The sequence below is a fragment of the Pleurodeles waltl genome, unplaced genomic scaffold (assembly GCF_031143425.1).
Source record: "Pleurodeles waltl isolate 20211129_DDA unplaced genomic scaffold, aPleWal1.hap1.20221129 scaffold_214, whole genome shotgun sequence".
NCBI classification, from domain to species: Eukaryota; Metazoa; Chordata; class Amphibia; order Caudata; family Salamandridae; genus Pleurodeles; species Pleurodeles waltl.
The window spans coordinates 211,135-238,474 of NW_027149920.1; the positions used below are offsets into that span (position 1 = coordinate 211,135).

At 52.1% G+C, this 27,340-nt stretch overlaps 8 non-coding genes across 8 annotated transcripts; 5 read left to right on the plus strand and 3 right to left on the minus strand.

Moving 5' to 3' along the window:
- The first annotated feature begins 2,548 nt into the window (after window positions 1-2,548).
- Window positions 2,549-2,622, plus strand: TRNAN-GUU (transfer RNA asparagine (anticodon GUU)). Its single transcript has one exon. It is a non-coding gene; the product is annotated as a tRNA-Asn (tRNA).
- A 2,917-nt stretch (window positions 2,623-5,539) lies between these two features.
- On the minus strand, window positions 5,540-5,610 carry TRNAG-GCC (transfer RNA glycine (anticodon GCC)). The gene has a single exon. It is a non-coding gene; the product is annotated as a tRNA-Gly (tRNA).
- Window positions 5,611-9,374: 3,764 nt separating this feature from the next.
- Window positions 9,375-9,448, plus strand: TRNAN-GUU (transfer RNA asparagine (anticodon GUU)). Its single transcript has one exon. It is a non-coding gene; the product is annotated as a tRNA-Asn (tRNA).
- A 4,565-nt stretch (window positions 9,449-14,013) lies between these two features.
- Window positions 14,014-14,087, plus strand: TRNAN-GUU (transfer RNA asparagine (anticodon GUU)). Its single transcript has one exon. It is a non-coding gene; the product is annotated as a tRNA-Asn (tRNA).
- Window positions 14,088-14,628: 541 nt separating this feature from the next.
- TRNAG-GCC (transfer RNA glycine (anticodon GCC)) lies at window positions 14,629-14,699 on the minus strand. Its single transcript has one exon. It is a non-coding gene; the product is annotated as a tRNA-Gly (tRNA).
- A 4,098-nt stretch (window positions 14,700-18,797) lies between these two features.
- Window positions 18,798-18,871, plus strand: TRNAN-GUU (transfer RNA asparagine (anticodon GUU)). The gene has a single exon. It is a non-coding gene; the product is annotated as a tRNA-Asn (tRNA).
- A 541-nt stretch (window positions 18,872-19,412) lies between these two features.
- Window positions 19,413-19,483, minus strand: TRNAG-GCC (transfer RNA glycine (anticodon GCC)). The gene has a single exon. It is a non-coding gene; the product is annotated as a tRNA-Gly (tRNA).
- Window positions 19,484-23,573: 4,090 nt separating this feature from the next.
- Window positions 23,574-23,647, plus strand: TRNAN-GUU (transfer RNA asparagine (anticodon GUU)). Its single transcript has one exon. It is a non-coding gene; the product is annotated as a tRNA-Asn (tRNA).
- The last annotated feature ends 3,693 nt before the right edge of the window (window positions 23,648-27,340 follow it).

Sequence of the window (27,340 nt, forward strand, 5' to 3'; positions counted from 1 at the left end):
AGCTGCCTGGCAACTCAGATCCTTCTTCTAAGAGAAGTAAGACATGTCACAATGGAGTCTAAGCCTACCTGTCTTATGCCAGGACCTTAGAGCTGCAGGCAGGAGCACAAAGGTAAAAACATATATTGAGTCCCAACACGCTCACTGCGGTGGTTGGTCTCTGTGGCACAATCGGTTAGCGCGTTCGGCTGTTAACTGAAAGGTTGGTGGTTCAAGCCCACCCAGGGACGTATGCTTTTGCCTACATCAAGTCCTGAATTAAAACACAGCTGTCTGGCTTTGCTCTTAGAGCTCTCGCTTTGCCTGCGTGACATGCTCTATCTCAACATTTCTATCTTCTCTCATCTCTTCACCTCTAGTCATTTCCACCAATAGGACTGGAAACGGGACATCAAGTCCTGAATTAAAACACAGCTGTCTGGCTTTGCTCTTAGAGCTCTCGCTTTGCCTGCGTGACATGCTCTATCTCAACATTTCTATCTTCTCTCATCTCTTCACCTCTAGTCATTTCCACCAATAGGACTGGAAACGGGACACCAAGCCTTCTACTTTAACCACAGGCGTACTGAGGGCCAATAAAAGGCACAGAAGCATTTCTTGATCCAGGGCTGAGAACTGCATGCACAGGGACCTCGTGGCTCAACGGTAGCGCGGCTGACTCCAGATCAGAAGGTTGCGTGTTCAAATCACGTCGGGGTCACTCTTTGACATTTTTTTCCCCACCAAGTCTATATCTCTGACTTCTAAAGCAAAGCCAAGAGAAGGGTGCTTTGCATTTGCCGGGAATCGAACCCGGGCCTCCCGCGTGGCAGGCGAGAATTCTACCACTGAACTACCAATGCTTCACTTACATAGGCTGAGCAGAGAGCCCTGCCGTAGACAGTAGTGATGAGGCCCATGCATTCGCATGGGACACCTATGAACAAAGTTTGCATGGCAAGCCTTGGACTGCCAAACGTTCACATGCTGATGGCAGGAATCAGATGCAGGAGACTGAAACTATGAATGTTTCTGCTTTTGCTAAGGACAGTGGTTTGGGGCCAGTGTTGTGCTTGAGAGAGCACGACATCAGCCTGCTCTCTGGCTGCTCCCGGGAGAAGTGGCTGACAGAAAGCACCCTCCAGACCACCAGCAATCTTGTGTTTCACAACATGCCACTGTCACTGGACTTTCCTTCTGGGAAAGCCTAGTCACTGACCTGGCCAGATTCCCTGTCCTCCCCAAAATCCTGGGGAGAAACGGGCAGAGTTCTGCGCCCTGCGCCCTCTTTCGCGTCCCTAACGCGCTCCCAACGCGCCCTACAGCCCTGGTCGGGCACAGCCCTGGTCGGGCTCATACCACTGGGGCCTCTGCCGAGGAAGAGCCCCGGAAGCCTAGGGCCAGGCCTATTGCACAGGCATCTTAGACCAGGCCATTCCGGGATTGCTGTGTTTCACGTCCTGCCCTTCAACACTCCTGGGAGGGCTTTCCCTGAGAACCCTCATGTCTCTGCCCTCCCAGGAGGCTATGGTTCTATGCAAAATAAGGGGTGCACCACGGGCCGTCCCCTTTCCTCTCTCTCGCCAATATCTTTCACCAAAGCTGAGCCCTGCAGGTAAATGTATCTATCTGGCTGAGGGGCCAGGGAGGGCCTTTGTCTGCAGTCTTACAAGCCAGAGTGCAGAGAAGGCAGCAACTCTGGGACCGGGACTCTGCTCAAAGACATATCTAACATGCCACAGTGGAGCTGAGATGGGCAAGACACGTGTCTCAACGGCTGGCAGCACACCAAGACAGTGGCAGGAAACTATGCTAACAAGGAAAGAGAAAAGTCACGTGTCTCGTGGCCTTCCCACCATTAGACAGTAGTCTGCGCAAGAAAACATCCAACAGTGACAGGACAACCAAGCAAATGACAAACGCCGTGCTGAATAAAGTCATCTTACATGACATTTCGTACAAAGTCCCAGATCATGGGGATGATCGCGCAGCAGAAGCAGCAAGTATCAGAGCCACCGAACCTGGGGTGAGTTACACGAGGAGAAAGGGCGACATGGGGACAGGGGCTATGGGCTCAGGGAACAGCTACCACAATGCAACCTCGGGTGTGGGGATGCCACTCATTGCGGGTACTGCCCTGGGATTTCCTTTTATAAAGAATCGCTGGTTAAAGTGTAGAGCACAAAAAACCCAACTCCTCGATTACACTATTAGATAACATCCTTTAACTGCCCCACCCACCCTGTGTGAGTCTCACCCACTTCCCGCCTGCTCCCTCTAGTCTGAGAGTTGTATCTCCACAAAAAACACACAGTGGGGCTCAATGAGCTGCTCATGTCTGACATGGACACCTAAGCAGTGCTGGATTCACAACCTGAAAGCCTGCAAAGGAAAGTGTGCCCGGCAGAAGATAAGCTGCCTGGCAACTCAGAACCTTCTTCTAAGAGAAGTAAGACATGTCACAATGGAGTCTAAGCCTACCTGTCTTATGCCAGGACCTTAGAGCTGTAGGCAGGAGCACAAAGGTAAAAACATATATTGAGTCCCAACACGCTCACTGCGGTGGTTGGTCTCTGTGGCGCAATCGGTTAGCGCGTTCGGCTGTTAACCGAAAGGTTGGTGGTTCAAGCCCACCCAGGGACGTATGCTTTTGCCTACATCAAGTCCTGAATTAAAACACAGCTGTCTGGCTTTGCTCTTAGAGCTCTCGCTTTGCCTGCGTGACATGCTCTATCTCAACATTTCTATCTTCTCTCATCTCTTCACCTCTAGTCATTTCCACCAATAGGACTGGAAACGGGACATCAAGTCCTGAATTAAAACACAGCTGTCTGGCTTTGCTCTTAGAGCTCTCGCTTTGCCTGCGTGACATGCTCTATCTCAACATTTCTATCTTCTCTCATCTCTTCACCTCTAGTCATTTCCACCAATAGGACTGGAAACGGGACACCAAGCCTTCTACTTTAACCACAGGCGTACTGAGGGCCAATAAAAGGCACAGAAGCATTTCTTGATCCGGGGCTGAGAACTGCATGCACAGGGACCTCGTGGCGCAATGGTAGCGCGTCTGACTCCAGATCAGAAGGTTGTGTGTTCAAATCACGTCGGGGTCACTCTTTGACATTTTTTTCCCCACCAAGTCTATATCTCTGACTTCTAAAGCAAAGCCAAAAGAAGGGCGCTTTGAATTGACCAGGAATCGAACCCGGGCCTCCCGCGTGGCAGGCGAGAATTCTACCACTGAACCACCAATGCTTCACTTACATAGGCTGAGCAGAGAGCCCTGCCGTAGACAGTAGTGACGAGGCCCATGCATTCGCATGGGACACCTATGAACAAAGTTTGCATGGCAAGCCTTGGACTGCCAAACGTTCACATGCTGATGGCAGGAATCAGATGCAGGAGACTGAAACTATGAATGTTTCTGCTTTTGCTAAGGACAGTGGTTTGGGGCCAGTGTTGTGCTTGACAGAGCACGACATCAGCCTGCTCTCTGGCTGCTCCCGGGAGAAGTGGCTGACAGAAAGCACCCTCCAGACCACCAGCAATCTTGTGTTTCACAACATGCCACTGTCACTGGACTTTCCTTCTGGGAAAGCCTAGTCACTGACCTGGCCAGATTCCCTGTCCTCCCCAAAATCCTGGGGAGAAACGGGCAGAGTTCTGCGCCCTGCGCCCTCTTTCGCGTCCCTAACGCGCTCCCAACGCGCCCTACAGCCCTGGTCGGGCTCATACCACTGGGGCCTCTGCCGAGGAAGAGCCCCGGAAGCCTAGGGCCAGGCCTATTGCACAGGCATCTTAGACCAGGCCATTCCGGGATTGCTGTGTTTCACGTCCTGCCCTTCAACACTCCTGGGAGGGCTTTCCCTGAGAACCCTCATGTCTCTGCCCTCCCAGGAGGCTGTGGTTCTATGCAAAATAGGGGGTGCACCACGGGCCGTCCCCTTTCCTCTCTCTCGCCAATATCTTTCACCAAAGCTGAGCCCTGCAGGTAAATGTATCTATCTGGCTGAGGGGCCAGGGAGGGCCTTTGCCTGCAGTCTTACAAGCCAGAGTGCAGAGAAGGCAGCAGCTCTGGGACCGGGACTCTGCTCAAAGACATATCTAACATGCCACAGTGGAGCTGAGATGGGCAAGACACGTGTCTCACAGGCTGGCAGCACACCAAGACAGTGGCAGGAAACTATGCTAACAAGGAAAGAGAAAAGTCACGTGTCTCGTGGCCTTCCCACCATTAGACAGTAGTCTGCGCTAGAAAACATCCAACAGTGACAGGACAACCAAGCAAATGACAAACGCCGTGCTGAATAAAGTCATCTTACATGACATTTCGTACAAAGCCCCAGATCATGGGGATGATCGCGCAGCAGAAGCAGCAAGTATCAGAGCCACCGAACTTGGGGTGAGTTACACGAGGAGAAAGGGCGACATGGGGACAGGGGCTATGGGCTCAGGGAACAGCTACCACACTGCAACCTCGGGTGTGGGGATGCCACTCATTGCGGGTACTGCCCTGGGATTTCCTTTTAGAAAGAATCGCTGGTTAAAGTGTAGTGCACAAAAAAACCAACTCCTCGATTACACTATTAGATAACATCCTTTAACTGCCCCACCCACCCTGTGTGAGTCTCACCCACTTCCCGCCTGCTCCCTCTAGTCTGAGAGTTGTATCTCCACAAAAAACACACAGTGGGGCTCAATGAGCTGCTCATGTCTGACATGGACACCTAAGCAGTGCTGGATTCACAACCTGAAAGCCTGCAAAGGAAAGTGTGCCCGGCAGAAGATAAGCTGCCTGGCAACTCAGAACCTTCTTCTAAGAGAAGTAAGACATGTCACAATGGAGTCTAAGCCTACCTGTCTTATGCCAGGACCTTAGAGCTGCAGGCAGGAGCACAAAGGTAAAAACATATATTGAGTCCCAACACGCTCACTGTGGTGGTTGGTCTCTGTGGCGCAATCGGTTAGCGTGTTTGGCTGTTAACCGAAAAGTTGGTGGTTTAAGCCCACCCAGGGACGTATGCTTTTGCCTACATCAAGTCTTGAATTAAAACACAGCTGTCTGGCTTTGCTCTTAGAGCTCTCGCTTTGCCTGCGTGACATTCTCTATCTCAACATTTCTATCTTCTCTCATCTCTTCACCTCTTGTCATTTCCACCAATAGGACTGGAAACGGGACATCAAGTCCTGAATTAAAACACAGCTGTCTGGCTTTGCTCTTAGAGCTCTCGCTTTGCCTGCGTGACATGCTCTATCTCAACATTTCTATCTTCTCTCATCTCTTCACCTCTAGTCATTTCCACCAATAGGACTGGAAACGGGACACCAAGCCTTCTACTTTAACCACAGGCGTACTGAGGGCCAATAAAAGGCACAGAAGCATTTCTTGATCCGGGGCTGAGAACTGCATTCACAGGGACCTCGTGGCGCAACGGTAGCGCGGCTGACTCCAGATCAGAAGGTTGCGTGTTAAAATCACGTCGGGGTCACTCTTTGACATTTTTTTCCCCACCAAGTCTATATCTCTGACTTCTAAAGCAAAGCCAAAAGAAGGGCGCTTTGCATTGGCCGGGAATCGAACCCGGGCCTCCCGCGTGGCAGGCGAGAATTCTACCACTGAACCACCAATGCTTCACTTACATAGGCTGAGCAGAGAGCCCTGCCGTAGACAGTAGTGATGAGGCCCATGCATTCGCATGGGACACCTATGAACAAAGTTTGCATGGCAAGCCTTGGACTGCCAAACATTCACATGCTGATGGCAGGAATCAGATGCAGGAGACTGAAACTATGAATGTTTCTGCTTTTGCTAAGGACAGTGGTTTGGGGCCAGTGTTGTGCTTGACAGAGCACGACATCAGCCTGCTCTCTGGCTGCTCCCGGGAGAAGTGGCTGACAGAAAGCACCCTCCAGACCACCAGCAATCTTGTGTTTCACAACATGCCACTGTCACTGGACTTTCCTTCTGGGAAAGCCTAGTCACTGACCTGGCCAGATTCCCTGTCCTCCCCAAAATCCTGGGGAGAAACGGGCAGAGTTCTGCGCCCTGCGCCCTCTTTCGCGTCCCTAACGCGCTCCCAACGCGCCCTACAGCCCTGGTCGGGCACAGCACTGGTCGGGCTCATACCACTGGGGCCTCTGCCGAGGAAGAGCCCCGGAAGCCTAGAGCCAGGCCTATTGCACAGGCATCTTAGACCAGGCCATTCCGGGATTGCTGTGTTTCACGTCCTGCCCTTCAACACTCCTGGGAGGGCTTTCCCTGAGAACCCTCATGTCTCTGCCCTCCCAGGAGGCTGTGGTTCTATGCAAAATACGGGGTGCACCACGGGCCGTCCCCTTTCCTCTCTCTCGCCAATATCTTTCCCCAAAGCTGAGCCCTGCAGGTAAATGTATCTATCTGGCTGAGGGGCCAGGGAGGGCCTTTGCCTGCAGTCTTACAAGCCAGAGTGCAGAGAAGGCAGCAACTCTGGGACCGGGACTCTGCTCAAAGACATATCTAACATGCCACAGTGGAGCTGAGATGGGCAAGACACGTGTCTCACAGGCTGGCAGCACACCAAGACAGTGGCAGGAAACTATGCTAACAAGGAAAGAGAAAAGTCACGTGTCTCGTGGCCTTCCCACCATTAGACAGTAGTCTGCGCAAGAAAACATCCAACAGTGACAGGACAACCAAGCAAATGACAAACGCCGTGCTGAATAAAGTCATCTTACATGACATTTCGTACAAAGGCCCAGATCATGGGGATGATCGCTCAATGAGCTGCTCATGTCTGACATGGACACCTAAGCAGTGCTGGATTCACAACCTGAAAGCCTGCAAAGGAAAGTGTGCCCGGCAGAAGATAAGCTGCCTGGCAACTCAGAACCTTCTTCTAAGAGAAGTAAGACATGTCACAATGGAGTCTAAGCCTACCTGTCTTATGCCAGGACCTTAGAACTGCAGGCAGGAGCACATAGGTAAAAACATATATTGAGTCCCAACACGCTCACTGTGGTGGTTGGTCTCTGTGGCGCAATTGGTTAGCGCGTTTGGCTGTTAACTGAAAGGTTGGTGGCTCAAGCCCACCCAGGGACGTATGCTTTTGCCTACATCAAGTCCTGAATTAAAACACAGCTGTCTGGCTTTGCTCTTAGAGCTCTCGCTTTGCCTGCGTGACATGCTCTATCTCAACATTTCTATCTTCTCTCATCTCTTCACCTCTAGTCATTTCCACCAATAGGACTGGAAACGGGACATCAAGTCCTGAATTAAAACACAGCTGTCTGGCTTTGCTCTTAGAGCTCTCGCTTTGCCTGCGTGACATGCTCTATCTCAACATTTCTATCTTCTCTCATCTCTTCACCTCTAGTCATTTCCACCAATAGGACTGGAAACGGGACACCAAGCCTTCTACTTTAACCACAGGCGTACTGAGGGCCAATAAAAGGCACAGAAGCATTTCTTGATCCGGGGCTGAGAACTGCATGCACAGGGACCTCGTGGCGCAACGGTAGCGCGTCTGACTCCAGATCACAAGGTTGCGTGTTCAAATCACGTCGGGGTCACTCTTTGACATTTTTTTCCCCACCAAGTCTATATCTCTGACTTCTAAAGCAAAGCCAAAAGAAGGGCGCTTTGCATTGGCCGGGAATCGAACCCGGGCCTCCCGCGTGGCAGGCAAGAATTCTACCACTGAACCACCAATGCTTCACTTACATAGCCTGAGCAGAGAGCCCTGCCGTAGACAGTAGTGACGAGGCCCATGCATTCGCATGGGACACCTATGAACAAAGTTTGCATGGCAAGCCTTGGACTGCCAAACGTTCACATGCTGATGGCAGGAATCAGATGCAGGAGACTGAAACTATGAATGTTTCTGCTTTTGCTAAGGACAGTGGTTTGGGGCCAGTGTTGTGCTTGACAGAGCACGACATCAGCCTGCTCTCTGGCTGCTCCCGGGAGAAGTGGCTGACAGAAAGCACCCTCCAGACCACCAGCAATCTTGTGTTTCACAACATGCCACTGTCACTGGACTTTCCTTCTGGGAAAGCCTAGTCACTGACCTGGCCAGATTCCCTGTCCTCCCCAAAATCCTGGGGAGAAACGGGCAGAGTTCTGCGCCCTGCGCCCTCTTTCGCGTCCCTAACGCGCTCCCAACGCGCCCTACAGCCTGGTCGGGCACAGCCCTGGTCGGGCTCATACCACTGGGGCCTCTGCCGAGGAAGAGCCCCGGAAGCCTAGGGCCAGGCCTATTGCACAGGCATCTTAGACCAGGCCATTCCGGGATTGCTGTGTTTCACGTCCTGCCCTTCAACACTCCTGGGAGGGCTTTCCCTGAGAACCCTCATGTCTCTGCCCTCCCAGGAGGCTATGGTTCTATGCAAAATAGGGGGTGCACCACGGGCCGTCCCCTTTCCTCTCTGTCGCCAATATCTTTCACCAAAGCTGAGCCCTGCAGGTAAATGTATCTATCTGGCTGAGGGGCCAGGGAGGGCCTTTGCCTGCAGTCTTACAAGCCAGAGTGCAGAGAAGGCAGCAACTCTGGGACCGGGACTCTGCTCAAAGACATATCTAACATGCCACAGTGGAGCTGAGATGGGCAAGACACGTGTCTCACAGGCTGGCAGCACACCAAGACAGTGGCAGGAAACTATGCTAACAAGGAAAGAGAAAAGTCACGTGTCTCGTGGCCTTCCCACCATTAGACAGTAGTCTGCGCAAGAAAACATCCAACAGTGACAGGACAACCAAGCAAATGACAAACGCCGTGCTGAATAAAGTCATCTTACATGACATTTCGTACAAAGGCCCAGATCATGGGGAAGATCGCGCAGCAGAAGCAGCAAGTATCAGAGCCACCGAACCTGGGGTGAGTTACACGAGGAGAAAGGGCGACATGGGGACAGGGGCTATGGGCTCAGGGAACAGCTACCACAATGCAACCTCGGGTGTGGGGATGCCACTCATTGCGGGTACTGCCCTGGGATTTCCTTTTAGAAAGAATCGCTGGTTAAAGTGTAGAGCACAAAAAACCCAACTCCTCGATTACACTATTAGATAACATCCTTTAACTGCCCCACCCACCCTGTGTGAGTCTCACCCACTTCCCGCCTGCTCCCTCTAGTCTGAGATTTGTATCTCCACAAAAAACACACAGTGGGGCTCAATGAGCTGCTCATGTCTGACATGGACACCTAAGCAGTGCTGGATTCACAACCTGAAAGCCTGCAAAGGAAAGTGGGCCCGGCAGAAGATAAGCTGCCTGGCAACTCAGAACCTTCTTCTAAGAGAAGTAAGACATGTCACAATGGAGTCTAAGCCTACCTGTCTTATGCCAGGACCTTAGAGCTGTAGGCAGCAGCACAAAGGTAAAAACATATATTGAGTCCCAACACGCTCACTGCGGTGGTTGGTCTCTGTGGCGCAATCGGTTAGCGTGTTCGGCTGTTAACCGAAAGGTTGGTGGTTCAAGCCCACCCAGGGACGTATGCTTTTGCCTACATCAAGTCCTGAATTAAAACTCAGCTGTCTGGCTTTGCTCTTAGAGCTCTCGCTTTGCCTGCGTGACATGCTCTATCTCAACATTTCTATCTTCTCTCATCTCTTCACCTCTAGTCATTTCCACCAATAGGACTGGAAACGGGACATCAAGTCCTGAATTAAAACACAGCTGTCTGGCTTTGCTCTTAGAGCTCTCGCTTTGCCTGCGTGACATGCTCTATCTCAACATTTCTATCTTCTCTCATCTCTTCACCTCTAGTCATTTCCACCAATAGGACTGGAAACGGGACACCAAGCCTTCTACTTTAACCACAGGCGTACTGAGGGCCAATAAAAGGCACAGAAGCATTTCTTGATCCAGGGCTGAGAACTGCATGCACAGGGACCTCGTGGCGCAACAGTAGCGCGTCTGACTCCAGATCAGAAGGTTGTGTGTTCAAATCACGTCGGGGTCACTCTTTGACATTTTTTTCCCCACCAAGTCTATATCTCTGACTTCTAAAGCAAAGCCAAAAGAAGGGCGCTTTGCATTGGCCGGGAATCGAACCCGGGCCTCCCGCGTGGCAGGCAAGAATTCTACCACTGAACCACCAATGCTTCCCTTACATAGCCTGAGCAGAGAGCCCTGCCGTAGACAGTAGTGACGAGGCCCATGCATTCGCATGGGACACCTATGAACAAAGTTTGCATGGCAAGCCTTGGACTGCCAAACGTTCACATGCTGATGGCAGGAATCAGATGCAGGAGACTGAAACTATGAATGTTTCTGCTTTTGCTAAGGACAGTGGTTTGGGGCCAGTATTGTGCTTGACAGAGCATGACATCAGCCTGCTCTCTGGCTGCTCCCGGGAGAAGTGGCTGACAGAAAGCACCCTCCAGACCACCAGCAATCTTGTGTTTCACAACATGCCACTGTCACTGGACTTTCCTTCTGGGAAAGCCTAGTCACTGACCTGGCCAGATTCCCTGTCCTCCCCAAAATCCTGGGGAGAAACGGGCAGAGTTCTGCGCCCTGCGCCCTCTTTCGCGTCCCTAACGCGCTCCCAACGCGCCCTACAGCCCTGGTCGGGCACAGCCCTGGTCGGGCTCATACCACTGGGGCCTCTGCCGAGGAAGAGCCCCGGAAGCCTAGGGCCAGGCCTATTGCACAGGCATCTTAGACCAGGCCATTCCGGGATTGCTGTGTTTCACGTCCTGCCCTTCAACACTCCTGGGAGGGCTTTCCCTGAGAACCCTCATGTCTCTGCCCTCCCAGGAGGCTGTGGTTCTATGCAAAATAGGGGGTGCACCACGGGCCGTCCCCTTTCCTCTCTCTCGCCAATATCTTTCACCAAAGCTGAGCCCTGCAGGTAAATGTATCTATCTGGCTGAGGGGCCAGGGAGGGCCTTTGCCTGCAGTCTTATAAGCCAGAGTGCAGAGAAGGCAGCAGCTCTGGGACCGGGACTCTGCTCAAAGACATATCTAACATGCCACAGTGGAGCTGAGATGGGCAAGACACGTGTGTCACAGGCTGGCAGCACACCAAGACAGTGGCAGGAAACTATGCTAACAAGGAAAGAGAAAAGTCACGTGTCTCGTGGCCTTCCCACCATTAGACAGTAGTCTGCGCAAGAAAACATCCAACAGTGACAGGACAACCAAGCAAATGACAAACGCCGTGCTGAATAAAGTCATCTTACTTGACATTTCGTACAAAGGCCCAGATCATGGGGATGATCGCGCAGCAGAAGCAGCAAGTATCAGAGCCACCGAACCTGGGGTGAGTTACACGAGGAGAAAGGGCGACATGGGGACAGGGGCTATGGGCTCAGGGAACAGCTACCACAATGCAACCTCGGGTGTGGGGATGCCACTCATTGCGGGTACTGCCCTGGGATTTCCTTTTAGAAAGAATCGCTGGATAAAGTGTAGTGCACAAAAAAACCAACTCCTCGATTACACTATTAGATAACATCCTTTAACTGCCCCACCCACCCTGTGTGAGTCTCACCCACTTCCCGCCTGCTCCCTCTAGTCTGAGAGTTGTATCTCCACAAAAAACACACAGTGGGGCTCAATGAGCTGCTCATGTCTGACATGGACACCTAAGCAGTGCTGGATTCACAACCTGAAAGCCTGCAAAGGAAAGTGTGCCCGGCAGAAGATAAGCTGCCTGGCAACTCAGAACCTTCTTCTAAGAGAAGTAAGACATGTCACAATGGAGTCTAAGCCTACCTGTCTTATGCCAGGACCTTAGAGCTGCAGGCAGGAGCACAAAGGTAAAAACATATATTGAGTCCCAACACGCTCACTGCGGTGGTTGGTCTCTGTGGCGCAATCGGTTAGCGTGCTCGGCTGTTAACCAAAAGGTTGGTGGTTCAAGCCCACCCAGGGACGTATGCTTTTGCCTACATCAAGTCCTGAATTAAAACACAGCTGTCTGGCTTTGCTCTTAGAGCTCTCGCTTTGCCTGCGTGACATGCTCTATCTCAACATTTCTATCTTCTCTCATCTCTTCACCTCTAGTCATTTCCACCAATAGGACTGGAAACGGGACACCAAGCCTTCTACTTTAACCACAGGCGTACTGAGGGCCAATAAAAGGCACAGAAGCATTTCTTGATCCGGGGCTGAGAACTGCATGCACAGGGACCTCATGGCGCAACGGTAGCGCGTCTGACTCCAGATCAGAAGTTTGCGTGTTCAAATCACGTCGGGGTCACTCTTTGACATTTTTTTCCCCACCAAGTCTATATCTCTGACTTCTAAAGCAAAGCCAAAAGAAGGGCGCTTTGCATTGGCCGGGAATCGAACCCGGGCCTCCCGCGTGGCAGGCGAGAATTCTGCCACTGAACCACCAATGCTTCACTTACATAGGCTGAGCAGAGAGCCCTGCCGTAGACAGTAGTGATGAGGCCCATGCATTCGCATGGGACACCTATGAACAAAGTTTGCATGGCAAGCCTTGGACTGCCAAACGTTCACATGCTGATGGCAGGAATCAGATGCAGGAGACTGAAACTATGAATGTTTCTGCTTTTGCTAAGGACAGTGGTTTGGGGCCAGTGTTGTGCTTGTCAGAGCACGACATCAGCCTGCTCTCTGGCTGCTCCCGGGAGAAGTGGCTGACAGAAAGCACCCTCCAGACCACCAGCAATCTTGTGTTTCACAACATGCCACTGTCACTGGACTTTCCTTCTGGGAAAGCCTAGTCACTGACCTGGCCAGATTCCCTGTCCTCCCCAAAATCCTGGGGAGAAACGGGCAGAGTTCTGCGCCCTGCGCCCTCTTTCGCGTCCCTAACGCGCTCCCAACGCGCCCTACAGCCCTGGTCGGGCACAGCCCTGGTCGGGCTCATACCACTGGGGCCTCTGCCGAGGAAGAGCCCCGGAAGCCTAGGGCCAGGCCTATTGCACAGGCATCTTAGACCAGGCCATTCCGGGATTGCTGTGTTTCACGTCCTGCCCTTCAACACTCCTGGGAGGGCTTTCCCTGAGAACCCTCATGTCTCTGCCCTCCCAGGAGGCTATGGTTCTATGCAAAATAGGGGGTGCACCACGGGCCGTCCCCTTTCCTCTCTCTCGCCAATATCTTTCACCAAAGCTGAGCCCTGCAGGTAAATGTATCTATCTGGCTGAGGGGCCAGGGAGGGCCTTTGCCTGCAGTCTTATAAGCCAGAGTGCAGAGAAGGCAGCAGCTCTGGGACCGGGACTCTGCTCAAAGACATATCTAACATGCCACAGTGGAGCTGAGATGGGCAAGACACGTGTCTCACAGGCTGGCAGCACACCAAGACAGTGGCAGGAAACTATGCTAACAAGGAAAGAGAAAAGTCACGTGTCTCGTGGCCTTCCCACCATTAGACAGTAGTCTGCGCAAGAAAACATCCAACAGTGACAGGACAACCAAGCAAATGACAAACGCCGTGCTGAATAAAGTCATCTTACATGACATTTCGTACAAAGGCCCAGATCATGGGGATGATCGCGCAGCAGAAGCAGCAAGTATCAGAGCCACCGAACCTGGGGTGAGTTACACGAGGAGAAAGGGCGACATGGGGACAGGGGCTATGGGCTCAGGGAACAGCTACCACAATGCAACCTCGGGTGTGGGGATGCCACTCATTGCGGGTACTGCCCTGGGATTTCCTTTTAGAAAGAATCGCTGGTTAAAGTGTAGTGCACAAAAAAACCAACTCCTCGATTACACTATTAGATAACATCCTTTAACTGCCCCACCCACCCTGTGTGAGTCTCACCCACTTCCCGCCTGCTCCCTCTAGTCTGAGAGTTGTATCTCCACAAAAAACACACAGTGGGGCTCAATGAGCTGCTCATGTCTGACATGGACACCTAAGCAGTGCTGGATTCACAACCTGAAAGCCTGCAAAGGAAAGTGTGCTCGGCAGAAGATAAGCTGCCTGGCAACTCAGAACCTTCTTCTAAGTGAAGTAAGACATGTCACAATGGAGTCTAAGCCTACCTGTCTTATGCCAGGACCTTAGAGCTGCAGGCAGGAGCACAAAGGTAAAAACATATATTGAGTCCCAACACGCTCACTGCGGTGGTTGGTCTCTGTGGCGCAATCGGTTAGCGCGTTCGGCTGTTAACCGAAAGGTTGGTGGTTCAAGCCCACCCAGGGACGTATGCTTTTGCCTACATCAAGTCCTGAATTAAAACACAGCTGTCTGGCTTTGCTCTTAGAGCTCTCGCTTTGCCTGCGTGACATGCTCTATCTCAACATTTCTATCTTCTCTCATCTCTTCACCTCTAGTCATTTCCACCAATAGGACTGGAAACGGGACATCAAGTCCTGAAATAAAACACAGCTGTCTGGCTTTGCTCTTAGAGCTCTCGCTTTGCCTGCGTGACATGCTCTATCTCAACATTTCTATCTTCTCTCATCTCTTCACCTCTAGTCATTTCCACCAATAGGACTAGAAACGGGCCACCAAGCCTTCTACTTTAACCACAGGCGTACTGAGGGCCAATAAAATGCACAAAAGCATTTCTTGATCCGGGGCTGAGAACTGCATGCACAGGGACCTCTTGGCGCAACGGTAGCGCGTCTGACTCCAGATCAGAAGGTTGCGTGTTCAAATCACGTCGGGGTCACTCTTTGACACTTTTTTCCCCAAAAAGTCTATATCTCTGACTTCTAAAGCAAAGCCAAAAGAAGGGCGCTTTGCATTGGCCGGGAATCGAACCCGGGCCTCCCGCGTGGCAGGCGAGAATTCTACCACTGAACCACCAATGCTTCACTTACATAGGCTGAGCAGAGAGCCCTGCCGTAGACAGTAGTGACGAGGCTCATGCATTCGCATGGGACACCTATGAACAAAGTTTGCATGGCAAGCCTTGGACTGCCAAACGTTCACATGCTGATGGCAGGAATCAGATGCAGGAGACTGAAACTATGAATGTTTCTGCTTTTGCTAAGGACAGTGGTTTGGGGCCAGTGTTGTGCTTGACAGAGCACGACATCAGCCTGCTCTCTGGCTGCTCCCGGGAGAAGTGGCTGACAGAAAGCACCCTCCAGACCACCAGCAATCTTGTGTTTCACAACATGCCACTGTCACTGGACTTTCCTTCTGGGAAAGCCTAGTCACTGACCTGGCCAGATTCCCTGTCCTCCCCAAAATCCTGGGGAGAAACGGGCAGAGTTCTGCGCCCTGCGCCCTCTTTCGCGTCCCTAACGCGCTCCCAACGCGCCCTACAGCCGTGGTCGGGCACAGCGCTGGTCGGGCTCATACCACTGGGGCCTCTGCCGAGGAAGAGCCCCGGAAGCCTAGGGCCAGGCCTATTGCACAGGCATCTTAGACCAGGCCATTCCGGGATTGCTGTGTTTCACGTCCTGCCCTTCAACACTCCTGGGAGGGCTTTCCCTGAGAACCCTCATGTCTCTGCCCTCCCAGGAGGCTGTGGTTCTATGCAAAATAGGGGGTGCACCACGGGCCGTCCCCTTTCCTCTCTCTCGCCAATATCTTTCACCAAAGCTGAGCCCTGCAGGTAAATGTATCTATCTGGCTGAGGGGCCAGGGAGGGCCTTTGCCTGCAGTCTTACAAGCCAGAGTGCAGAGAAGGCAGCAACTCTGGGACCGGGACTCTGCTCAAAGACATATCTAACATGCCACAGTGGAGCTGAGATGGGCAAGACACGTGTCTCACAGGCTGGCAGCACACCAAGACAGTGGCAGGAAACTATGCTAACAAGGAAAGAGAAAAGTCACGTGTCTCGTGGCCTTCCCACCATTAGACAGTAGTCTGCGCAAGAAAACATCCAACAGTGACAGGACAACCAAGCAAATGACAAACGCCGTGCTGAATAAAGTCATCTTACATGACATTTCGTACAAAGGCCCAGATCATGGGGATGATCGCGCAGCAGAAGCAGCAAGTATCAGAGCCACCGAACCTGGGGTGAGTTACACGAGGAGAAAGGGCGACATGGGGACAGGGGCTATGGGCTCAGGGAACAGCTACCACAATGCAACCTCGGGTGTGGGGATGCCACTCATTGCGGGTACTGCCCTGGGATTTCCTTTTAGAAAGAATCGCTGGTTAAAGTGTAGAGCACAAAAAACCCAACTCCTCGATTACACTATTAGATAACATCCTTTAACTGCCCCACCCACCCTGTGTGAGTCTCACCCACTTCCCGCCTGCTCCCTCTAGTCTGAGAGTTGTATCTCCACAAAAAACACACAGTGGGGCTCAATGAGCTGCTCATGTCTGACATGGACACCTAAGCAGTGCTGGATTCACAACCTGAAAGCCTGCAAAGGAAAGTGTGCCCGGCAGAAGATAAGCTGCCTGGCAACTCAGAACCTTCTTCTAAGAGAAGTAAGACATGTCACAATGGAGTCTAAGCCTACCTGTCTTATGCCAGGACCTTAGAGCTGCAGGCAGGAGCACAAAGGTAAAAACATATATTGAGTCCCAACACGCTCACTGTGGTGGTTGGTCTCTGTGGCGCAATCGGTTAGCACGTTCGGCTGTTAACCGAAAGGTTGGTGGTTCAAGCCCACCCAGGGACGTATGCTTTTGCCTACATCAAGTCCTGAATTAAAACACAGCTGTCTGGCTTTGCTCTTAGAGCTCTCGCTTTGCCTGCGTGACATGCTCTATCTCAACATTTCTATCTTCTCTCATCTCTTCACCTCTAGTCATTTCCACCAATAGGACTGGAAACGGGACATCAAGTCCTGAATTAAAACACAGCTGTCTGGCTTTGCTCTTAGAGCTCTCGCTTTGCCTGCGTGACATGCTCTATCTCAACATTTCTATCTTCTCTCATCTCTTCACCTCTAGTCATTTCCACCAATAGGACTGGAAACGGGACACCAAGCCTTCTATTTTAACCACAGGCGTACTGAGGGCCAATAAAAGGCACAGAAGCATTTCTTGATCCGGGGCTGAGAACTGCATGCACAGGGACCTCGTGGCGCAACGGTAGCGCGTCTGACTCCAGATCAGAAGGTTGTGTGTTCAAATCACGTCGGGGTCACTCTTTGACATTTTTTCCCCCACCAAGTCTATATCTCTGACTTCTAAAGCAAAGCCAAAAGAAGGGCGCTTTGCATTGGCTGGGAATCGAACCCGGGCCTTCCGCGTGGCAGGCGAGAATTCTACCACTGAAACACCAATGCTTCACTTACATAGCCTGAGCAGAGAGCCCTGCCGTAGACAGTAGTGACGAGGCCCATGCATTCGCATGGGACACCTATGAACAAAGTTTGCATGGCAAGCCTTGGACTGCCAAACGTTCACATGCTGATGGCAGGAATCAGATGCAGGAGACTGAAACTATGAATGTTTCTGCTTTTGCTAAGGACAGTGGTTTGGGGCCAGTGTTGTGCTTGACAGAGCACGACATCAGACTGCTCTCTGGCTGCTCCCGGGAGAAGTGGCTGACAGAAAGCACCCTCCAGACCACCAGCAATCTTGTGTTTCACAACATGCCACTGTCACTGGACTTTCCTTCTGGGAAAGCCTAGTCACTGACCTGGCCAGATTCCCTGTCCTCCCCAAAATCCTGGGGAGAAACGGGCAGAGTTCTGCGCCCTGCGCCCTCTTTCGCGTCCCTAACGCGCTCCCAACACGCCCTACAGCCCTGGTCGGGCACAGCGCTGGTCGGGCTCATACCACTGGGGCCTCTGCCGAGGAAGAGCCCCGGAAGCCTAGGGCCAGGCCTATTGCACAGGCATCTTAGACCAGGCCATTCCGGGATTGCTGTGTTTCACGTCCTGCCCTTCAACACTCCTGGGAGGGCTTTCCCTGAGAACCCTCATGTCTCTGCCCTCCCAGGAGGCTGTGGTTCTATGCAAAATAGGGGGTGCACCACGGGCCGTCCCCTTTCCTCTCTCTCGCCAATATCTTTCACCAAAGCTGAGCCCTGCAGGTAAATGTATCTATCTGGCTGAGGGGCCAGGGAGGGCCTTTGCCTGCAGTCTTACAAGCCAGAGTGCAGAGAAGGCAGCAACTCTGGGACCGGGACTCTGCTCAAAGACATATCTAACATGCCACAGTGGAGCTGAGATGGGCAAGACACGTGTCTCACAGGCTGGCAGCACACCAAGACAGTGGCAGGAAACTATGCTAACAAGGAAAGAGAAAAGTCACGTGTCTCGTGGCCTTCCCACCATTAGACAGTAGTCTGTGCAAGAAAACATCCAACAGTGACAGGACAACCAAGCAAATGACAAACGCTGTGCTGAATAAAGTCATCTTACATGACATTTCGTACAAAGGCCCAGATTATGGGGATGATCGCGCAGCAGAAGCAGCAAGTATCAGAGCCACCGAACCTGGGGTGAGTTACACGAGGAGAAAGGGCGACATGGGGACAGGGGCTATGGGCTCAGGGAACAGCTACCACAATGCAACCTCGGGTGTGGGGATGCCACTCATTGCGGGTACTGCCCTGGGATTTCCTTTTAGAAAGAATTGCTGGTTAAAGTGTAGAGCACAAAAAACCCAACTCCTCGATTACACTATTAGATAACATCCTTTAACTGCCCCACCCACCCTGTGTGAGTCTCACCCACTTCCCGCCTGCTCCCTCTAGTCTGAGAGTTGTATCTCCACAAAAAACACACAGTGGGGCTCAATGAGCTGCTCATGTCTGACATGGACACCTAAGCAGTGCTGGATTCACAACCTGAAAGCCTGCAAAGGAAAGTGTGCCCGGCAGAAGATAAGCTGCCTGGCAACTCAGAACCTTCTTCTAAGAGAAGTAAGACATGTCACAATGGAGTCTAAGCCTACCTGTCTTATGCCAGGACCTTAGAGCTGCAGGCAGGAGCACAAAGGTAAAAACATATATTGAGTCCCAACACGCTCACTGCAGTGGTTGGTCTCTGTGGCGCAATCGGTTAGCGCGTTCGGCTGTTAACCGAAAGGTTGGTGGTTCAATCCCACCCAGGGACGTATGCTTTTGCCTACATCAAGTCCTGAATTAAAACACAGCTGTCTGGCTTTGCTCTTAGAGCTCTCGCTTTGCCTGCGTGACATGCTCTATCTCAACATTTCTATCTTCTCTCATCTCTTCACCTCTAGTCATTTCCACCAATAGGACTGGAAACGGGACATCAAGTCCTGAATTAAAACACAGCTGTCTGGCTTTGCTCTTAGAGCTCTCGCTTTGCCTGCGTGACATGCTCTATCTCAACATTTCTATCTTCTCTCATCTCTTCACCTCTAGTCATTTCCACCAATAGGACTGGAAACGGGACACCAAGCCTTCTACTTTAACCACAGGCGTACTGAGGGCCAATAAAAGGCACAGAAGCATTTCTTGATCCGGGGCTGAGAACTGCGTGCACAGGGACCTCGTGGGGCACCGGTAGCGCGTCTGACTCCAGATCAGAAGGTTGTGTGTTCAAATCACGTCGGGATCACTCTTTGACATTTTTTTCCCCACCAAGTCTATATCTCTGACTTCTAAAGCAAAGCCAAAAGAAGGGCGCTTTGCATTGGCCGGGAATCGAACCCGGGCCTCCCGCGTGGCAGGCGAGAATTCTACCACTGAACCACCAATGCTTCACTTACATAGCCTGAGCAGAGAGCCCTGCCGTAGACAGTAGTGACGAGGCCCATGCATTCGCATGGGACACCTATGAACAAAGTTTGCATGGCAAGCCTTGGACTGCCAAACGTTCACATGCTGATGGCAGGAATCAGATGCAGGAGACTGAAACTATGAATGTTTCTGCTTTTGCTAAGGACAGTGGTTTGGGGCCAGTGTTGTGCTTGACAGAGCACGACATCAGCCTGCTCTCTGGCTGCTCCCGGGAGAAGTGGCTGACAGAAAGCACCCTCCAGACCACCAGCAATCTTGTGTTTCACAACATGCCACTGTCACTGGACTTTCCTTCTGGGAAAGCCTAGTCACTGACCTGGCCAGATTCCCTGTCCTCCCCAAAATCCTGGGGAGAAACGGGCAGAGTTCTGCGCCCTCTTTCGCGTCCCTAACGCGCTCCCAACGCGCCCTACAGCCCTGGTCGGGCACAGCGCTGGTCGGGCTCATACCACTGGGGCCTCTGCCGAGGAAGAGCCCCGGAAGCCTAGGGCCAGGCCTATTGCACAGGCATTTTAGACCAGGCCATTCCGGGATTGCTGTGTTTCACGTCCTGCCCTTCAACACTCCTGGGAGGGCTTTCCCTGAGAACCCTCATGTCTCTGCCCTCCCAGGAGGCTGTGGTTCTATGCAAAATAGGGGGTGCACCACGGGCCGTCCCCTTTCCTCTCTCTCGCCAATATCTTTCACCAAAGCTGAGCCCTGCAGGTAAATGTATCTATCTGGCTGAGGGGCCAGGGAGGGCCTTTGCCTGCAGTCTTACAAGCCAGAGTGCAGAGAAGGCAGCAACTTTGGGACCGGGACTCTGCTCAAAGACATATCTAACATGCCACAGTGGAGCTGAGATGGGCAAGACACGTGTCTCACAGGCTGGCAGCACACCAAGACAGTGGCAGGAAACTATGCTAACAAGGAAAGAGAAAAGTCACGTGTCTCGTGGCCTTCCCACCATTAGACAGTAGTCTGCGCAAGAAAACATCCAACAGTGACAGGACAACCAAGCAAATGACAAACGCCGTGCTGAATAAAGTCATCTTACATGACATTTCGTACAAAGGCCCAGATCATGGGGATGATCGCGCAGCAGAAGCAGCAAGTATCAGAGCCACCGAACCTGGGGTGAGTTACACGAGGAGAAAGGGCGACATGGGGACAGGGGCTATGGGCTCAGGGAACAGCTACCACAATGCAACCTCGGGTGTGGGGATGCCACTCATTGCGGGTACTGCCCTGGGATTTCCTTTTAGAAAGAATCGCTGGTTAAAGTGTAGAGCACAAAAAACCCAACTCCTCGATTACACTATTAGATAACATCCTTTAACTGCCCCACCCACCCTGTGTGAGTCTCACCCACTTCCCGCCTGCTCCCTCTAGTCTGAGAGTTGTATCTCCACAAAAAACACACAGTGGGGCTCAATGAGCTGCTCATGTCTGACATGGACACCTAAGCAGTGCTGGATTCACAACCTGAAAGCCTGCAAAGGAAAGTGTGCCCGGCAGAAGATAAGCTGCCTGGCAACTCAGAACCTTTTTCTAAGAGAAGTAAGACATGTCACAATGGAGTCTAAGCCTACCTGTCTTATGCCAGGACCTTAGAGCTGCAGGCAGGAGCACAAAGGTAAAAACATATATTGAGTCCCAACACGCTCACTGCGGTGGTTGGTCTCTGTGGTGCAATCGGCTAGCGCGTTCGGCTGTTAACCGAAAGGTTGGTGGTTCAAGCCCACCCAGGGACGTATGCTTTTGCCTACATCAAGTCCTGAATTAAAACACAGCTGTCTGGCTTTGCTCTTAGAGCTCTCGCTTTGCCTGCGTGACATGCTCTATCTCAACATTTCTATCTTCTCTCATCTCTTCACCTCTAGTCATTTCCACCAATAGGACTGGAAACGGGACATCAAGTCCTGAATTAAAACACAGCTGTCTGGCTTTGCTCTTAGAGCTCTCGCTTTGCCTGCGTGACATGCTCTATCTCAACATTTCTATCTTCTCTCATCTCTTCACCTCTAGTCATTTCCACCAATAGGACTGGAAACGGGACACCAAGCCTTCTACTTTAACCACAGGCGTACTGAGGGCCAATAAAAGGCACAGAAGCATTTCTTGATCCGGGGCTGAGAACTGCATGCACAGGGACCTCGTGGCGCAACGGTAGCGCGTCTGACTCCAGATCAGAAGGTTGTGTGTTCAAATCACGTCGGGGTCACTCTTTGACATTTTTTTCCCCACCAAGTCTATATCTCTGACTTCTAAAGCAAAGCCAAAAGAAGGGCGCTTTGCATTGGCCGGGAATCGAACCCGAGCCTCCCGCGTGGCAGGCGAGAATTCTACCACTGAACCACCAATGCTTCACTTACATAGGCTGAGCAGAGAGCCCTGCCGTAGACAGTAGTGATGAGGCCCATGCATTCGCATGGGACACCTATGAACAAAGTTTGCATGGCAAGCCTTGGACTGCCAAACGTTCACATGCTGATGGCAGGAATCAGATGCAGGAGACTGAAACTATGAATGTTTCTGCTTTTGCTAAGGACAGTGGTTTGGGGCCAGTGTTGTGCTTGACAGAGCACGACATCAGCCTGCTCTCTGGCTGCTCCCGGGAGAAGTGGCTGACAGAAAGCACCCTCCAGACCACCAGCAATCTTGTGTTTCACAACATGCCACTGTCACTGGACTTTCCTTCTGGGAAAGCCTAGTCACTGACCTGGCCAGATTCCCTGTCCTCCCCAAAATCCTGGGGAGAAACGGGCAGAGTTCTGCGCCCTGCGCCCTCTTTCGCGTCCCTAACGCGCTCCCAACGCGCCCTACAGCCCTGGTCGGGCACAGCCCTGGTCGGGCTCATACCACTGGGGCCTCTGCCGAGGAAGAGCCCCGGAAGCCTAGGGCCAGGCCTATTGCACAGGCATCTTAGACCAGGCCATTCCGGGATTGCTGTGTTTCACGTCCTGCCCTTCAACACTCCTGGGAGGGCTTTCCCTGAGAACCCTCATGTCTCTGCCCTCCCAGGAGGCTGTGGTTCTATGCAAAATAGGGGGTGCACCACGGGCCGTCCCCTTTCCTCTCTCTCGCCAATATCTTTCACCAAAGCTGAGCCCTGCAGGTAAATGTATCTATCTGGCTGAGGGGCCAGGGAGGGCCTTTGCCTGCAGTCTTATAAGCCAGAGTGCAGAGAAGGCAGCAGCTCTGGGACCGGGACTCTGCTCAAAGACATATCTAACATGCCACAGTGGAGCTGAGATGGGCAAGACACGTGTCTCACAGGCTGGCAGCACACCAAGACAGTGGCAGGAAACTATGCTAACAAGGAAAGAGAAAAGTCATGTGTCTCGTGGCCTTCCCACCATTAGACAGTAGTCTGCGCAAGAAAACATCCAACAGTGACAGGACAACCAAGCAAATGACAAACGCCGTGCTGAATAAAGTCATCTTACATGACATTTCGTACAAAGGCCCAGATCATGGGGATGATCGCGCAGCAGAAGCAGCAAGTATCAGAGCCACCGAACCTGGGGTGAGTTACACGAGGAGAAAGGGCGACATGGGGACAGGGGCTATGGGCTTAGGGAACAGCTACCACAATGCAACCTCGGGTGTGGGGATGCCACTCATTGCGGGTACTGCCCTGGGATTTCCTTTTAGAAAGAATCGCTGGTTAAAGTGTAGTGCACAAAAAAAACAACTCCTCGATTACACTATTAGATAACATCCTTTAACTGCCCCACCCACCCTGTGTGAGTCTCACCCACTTCCCGCCTGCTCCCTCTAGTCTGAGAGTTGTATCTCCACAAAAAACACACAGTGGGGCTCAATGAGCTGCTCATGTCTGACATGGACACCTAAGCAGTGCTGGATTCACAACCTGAAAGCCTGCAAAGGAAAGTGTGCCCGGCAGAAGATAAGCTGCCTGGCAACTCAGAACCTTCTTCTAAGAGAAGTAAGACATGTCACAATGGAGTCTAAGCCTACCTGTCTTATGCCAGGACCTTAGAGCTGCAGGCTGAGCACAAAGGTAAAAACATATATTGAGTCCCAACACGCTCACTGAGGTGGTTGGTCTCTGTGGCGCAATCGGTTAGCGTGTTCGGCTGTTAACCGAAAGGTTGGTGGTTCAAGCCCACCCAGGGACGTATGCTTTTGCCTACATCAAGTCCTGAATTAAAACACAGCTGTCTGGCTTTGCTCTTAGAGCTCTCGCTTTGCCTGCGTGACATGCTCTATCTCAACATTTCTATCTTCTCTCATCTCTTCACCTCTAGTCATTTCCACCAATAGGACTGGAAACGGGACATCAAGTCCTGAATTAAAACACAGCTGTCTGGCTTTGCTCTTAGAGCTCTCGCTTTGCCTGCGTGACATGCTCTATCTCAACATTTCTATCTTCTCTCATCTCTTCACCTCTAGTCATTTCCACCAATAGGACTGGAAACGGGACACCAAGCCTTCTACTTTAACCACAGGCGTACTGAGGGCCAATAAAAGGCACAGAAGCATTTCTTGATCCGGGGCTGAGAACTGCATGCACAGGGACGTCGTGGCGCAACGGTAGCGCGTCTGACTCCAGATCAGAAGGTTGTGTGTTCAAATCACGTCGGGGTCACTCTTTGACATTTTTTTCCCCACCAAGTCTATATCTCTGACTTCTAAAGCAAAGCCAAAAGAAGGGCGCTTTGCATTGGCCGGGAATCGAACCCGGGCCTCCCGCGTGGCAGGAGAGAATTCTACCACTGAACCACCAATGCTTCACTTACATAGGCTGAGCAGAGAGCCCTGCCGTAGACAGTAGTGATGAGGCCCATGCATTCGCATTGGACACCTATGAACAAAGTTTGCATGGCAAGCCTTGGACTGCCAAACGTTCACATGCTGATGGCAGGAATCAGATGCAGGAGACTGAAACTATGAATGTTTCTGCTTTTGCTAAGGACAGTGGTTTGGGGCCAGTGTTGTGCTTGACAGAGCACGACATCAGCCTGCTCTCTGGCTGCTCCCGGGAGAAGTGGCTGACAGAAAGCACCCTCCAGACCACCAGCAATCTTGTGTTTCACAACATGCCACTGTCACTGGACTTTCCTTCTGGGAAAGCCTAGTCACTGACCTGGCCAGATTCCCTGTCCTCCCCAAAATCCTGGGGAGAAACGGGCAGAGTTCTGCGCCCTGCGCCCTCTTTCGCGTCCCTAACGCGCTCCCAACGCGCCCTACAGCCCTGGTCGGGCACAGCCCTGGTCGGGCTCATACCACTGGGGCCTCTGCCGAGGAAGAGCCCCGGAAGCCTAGGGCCAGGCCTATTGCACAGGCATCTTAGACCAGGCCATTCCGGGATTGCTGTGTTTCACGTCCTGCCCTTCAACACTCCTGGGAGGGCTTTCCCTGAGAACCCTCATGTCTCTGCCCTCCCAGGAGGCTGTGGTTCTATGCAAAATAGGGGGTGCACCACGGGCCGTCCCCTTTCCTCTCTCTCGCCAATATCTTTCACCAAAGCTGAGCCCTGCAGGTAAATGTATCTATCTGGCTGAGGGGACAGGGAGGGCCTTTGCCTGCAGTCTTATAAGCCAGAGTGCAGAGAAGGCAGCAGCTCTGGGACCGGGATTCTGCTCAAGGACATATCTAACATGCCACAGTGGAGCTGAGATGGGCAAGACACGTGTCTCACAGGCTGGCAGCACACCAAGACAGTGGCAGGAAACTATGCTAACAAGGAAAGAGAAAAGTCACGTGTCTCGTGGCCTTCCCACCATTAGACAGTAGTCTGCGCAAGAAAACATCCAACAGTGACAGGACAACCAAGCAAATGACAAACGCCGTGCTGAATAAAGTCATCTTACATGACATTTCGTACAAAGGCCCAGATCATGGGGATGATCGCGCAGCAGAAGCAGCAAGTATCAGAGCCACCGAACCTGGGGTGAGTTACACGAGGAGAAAGGGCGACATGGGGACAGGGGCTATGGGCTTAGGGAACAGCTACCACAATGCAACCTCGGGTGTGGGGATGCCACTCATTGCGGGTACTGCCCTGGGATTTCCTTTTAGAAAGAATCGCTGGTTAAAGTGTAGTGCACAAAAAACCCAACTCCTCGATTACACTATTAGATAACATCCTTTAACTGCCCCACCCACCCTGTGTGAGTCTCACCCACTTCCCGCCTGCTCCCTCTAGTCTGAGAGTTGTATCTCCACAAAAAACACACAGTGGGGCTCAATGAGCTGCTCATGTCTGGCATGGACACCTAAGCAGTGCTGGATTCACAACCTGAAAGCCTGCAAAGGAAAGTGTGCCCGGCAGAAGATAAGCTGCCTGGCAACTCAGAACCTTCTTCTAAGAGAAGTAAGACATGTCACAATGGAGTCTAAGCCTACCTGTCTTATGCCAGGACCTTAGAGCTGCAGGCAGGAGCACAAAGGTAAAAACATATATTGAGTCCCAACACGCTCACTGCGGTGGTTGGTCTCTGTGGCGCAATCGGTTAGCGCGTTCGGCTGTTAACCAAAAGGTTGGTGGTTCAAACCCACCCAGGGACGTATGCTTTTGCCTACATCAAGTCCTGAATTAAAACACAGCTGTCTGGCTTTGCTCTTAGAGCTCTCGCTTTGCCTGCGTGACATGCTCTATCTCAACATTTCTATCTTCTCTCATCTCTTCACCTCTAGTCATTTCCACCAATAGGACTGGAAACGGGACATCAAGTCCTGAATTAAAACACAGCTGTCTGGCTTTGCTCTTAGAGCTCTCGCTTTGCCTGCGTGACATGCTCTATCTCAACATTTCTATCTTCTCTCATCTCTTCACCTCTAGTCATTTCCACCAATAGGACTGGAAACGGGACACCAAGCCTTCTACTTTAACCACAGGCGTACTGAGGGCCAATAACAGGCACAGAAGCATTTCTTGATCCGGGGCTGAGAACTGCATGCACAGGGACCTCGTGGCGCAACGGTAGCGCGTCTGACTCCAGATCAGAAGGTTGTGTGTTCAAATCACGTCGGGGTCACTCTTTGACATTTTTTTCCCCACCAAGTCTATATCTCTGACTTCTAAAGCAAAGCCAAAAGAAGGGCGCTTTGCATTGGCCGGGAATCGAACCCGGGCCTCCCGCGTGGCAGGCGAGAATTCGACCACTGAACCACCAATGCTTCACTTACATAGCCTGAGCAGAGAGCCCTGCCGTAGACAGTAGTGACGAGGCCCATGCATTCGCATGGGACACCTATGAACAAAGTTTGCATGACAAGCCTTGGACTGCCAAACGTTCACATGCTGATGGCAGGAATCAGATGCAGGAGACTGAAACTATGAATGTTTCTGCTTTTGCTAAGGACAGTGGTTTGGGGCCAGTATTGTGCTTGACAGAGCACGACATCAGCCTGCTCTCTGGCTGCTCCCGGGAGAAGTGGCTGACAGAAAGCACCCTCCAGACCACCAGCAATCTTGTGTTTCACAACATGCCACTGTCACTGGACTTTCCTTCTGGGAAAGCCTAGTCACTGACCTGGCCAGATTCCCTGTCCTCCCCAAAATCCTGGGGAGAAACGGGCAGAGTTCTGCGCCCTGCGCCCTCTTTCGCGTCCCTAACGCGCTCCCAACGCGCCCTACAGCCCTGGTCGGGCACAGCCCTGGTCGGGCTCATACCACTGGGGCCTCTGCCGAGGAAGAGCCCCGGAAGCCTAGGGCCAGGCCTATTGCACAGGCATCTTAGACCAGGCCATTCCGGGATTGCTGTGTTTCACGTCCTGCCCTTCAACACTCCTGGGAGGGCTTTCCCTGAGAACCCTCATGTCTCTGCCCTCCCAGGAGGCTGTGGTTCTATGCAAAATAGGGGGTG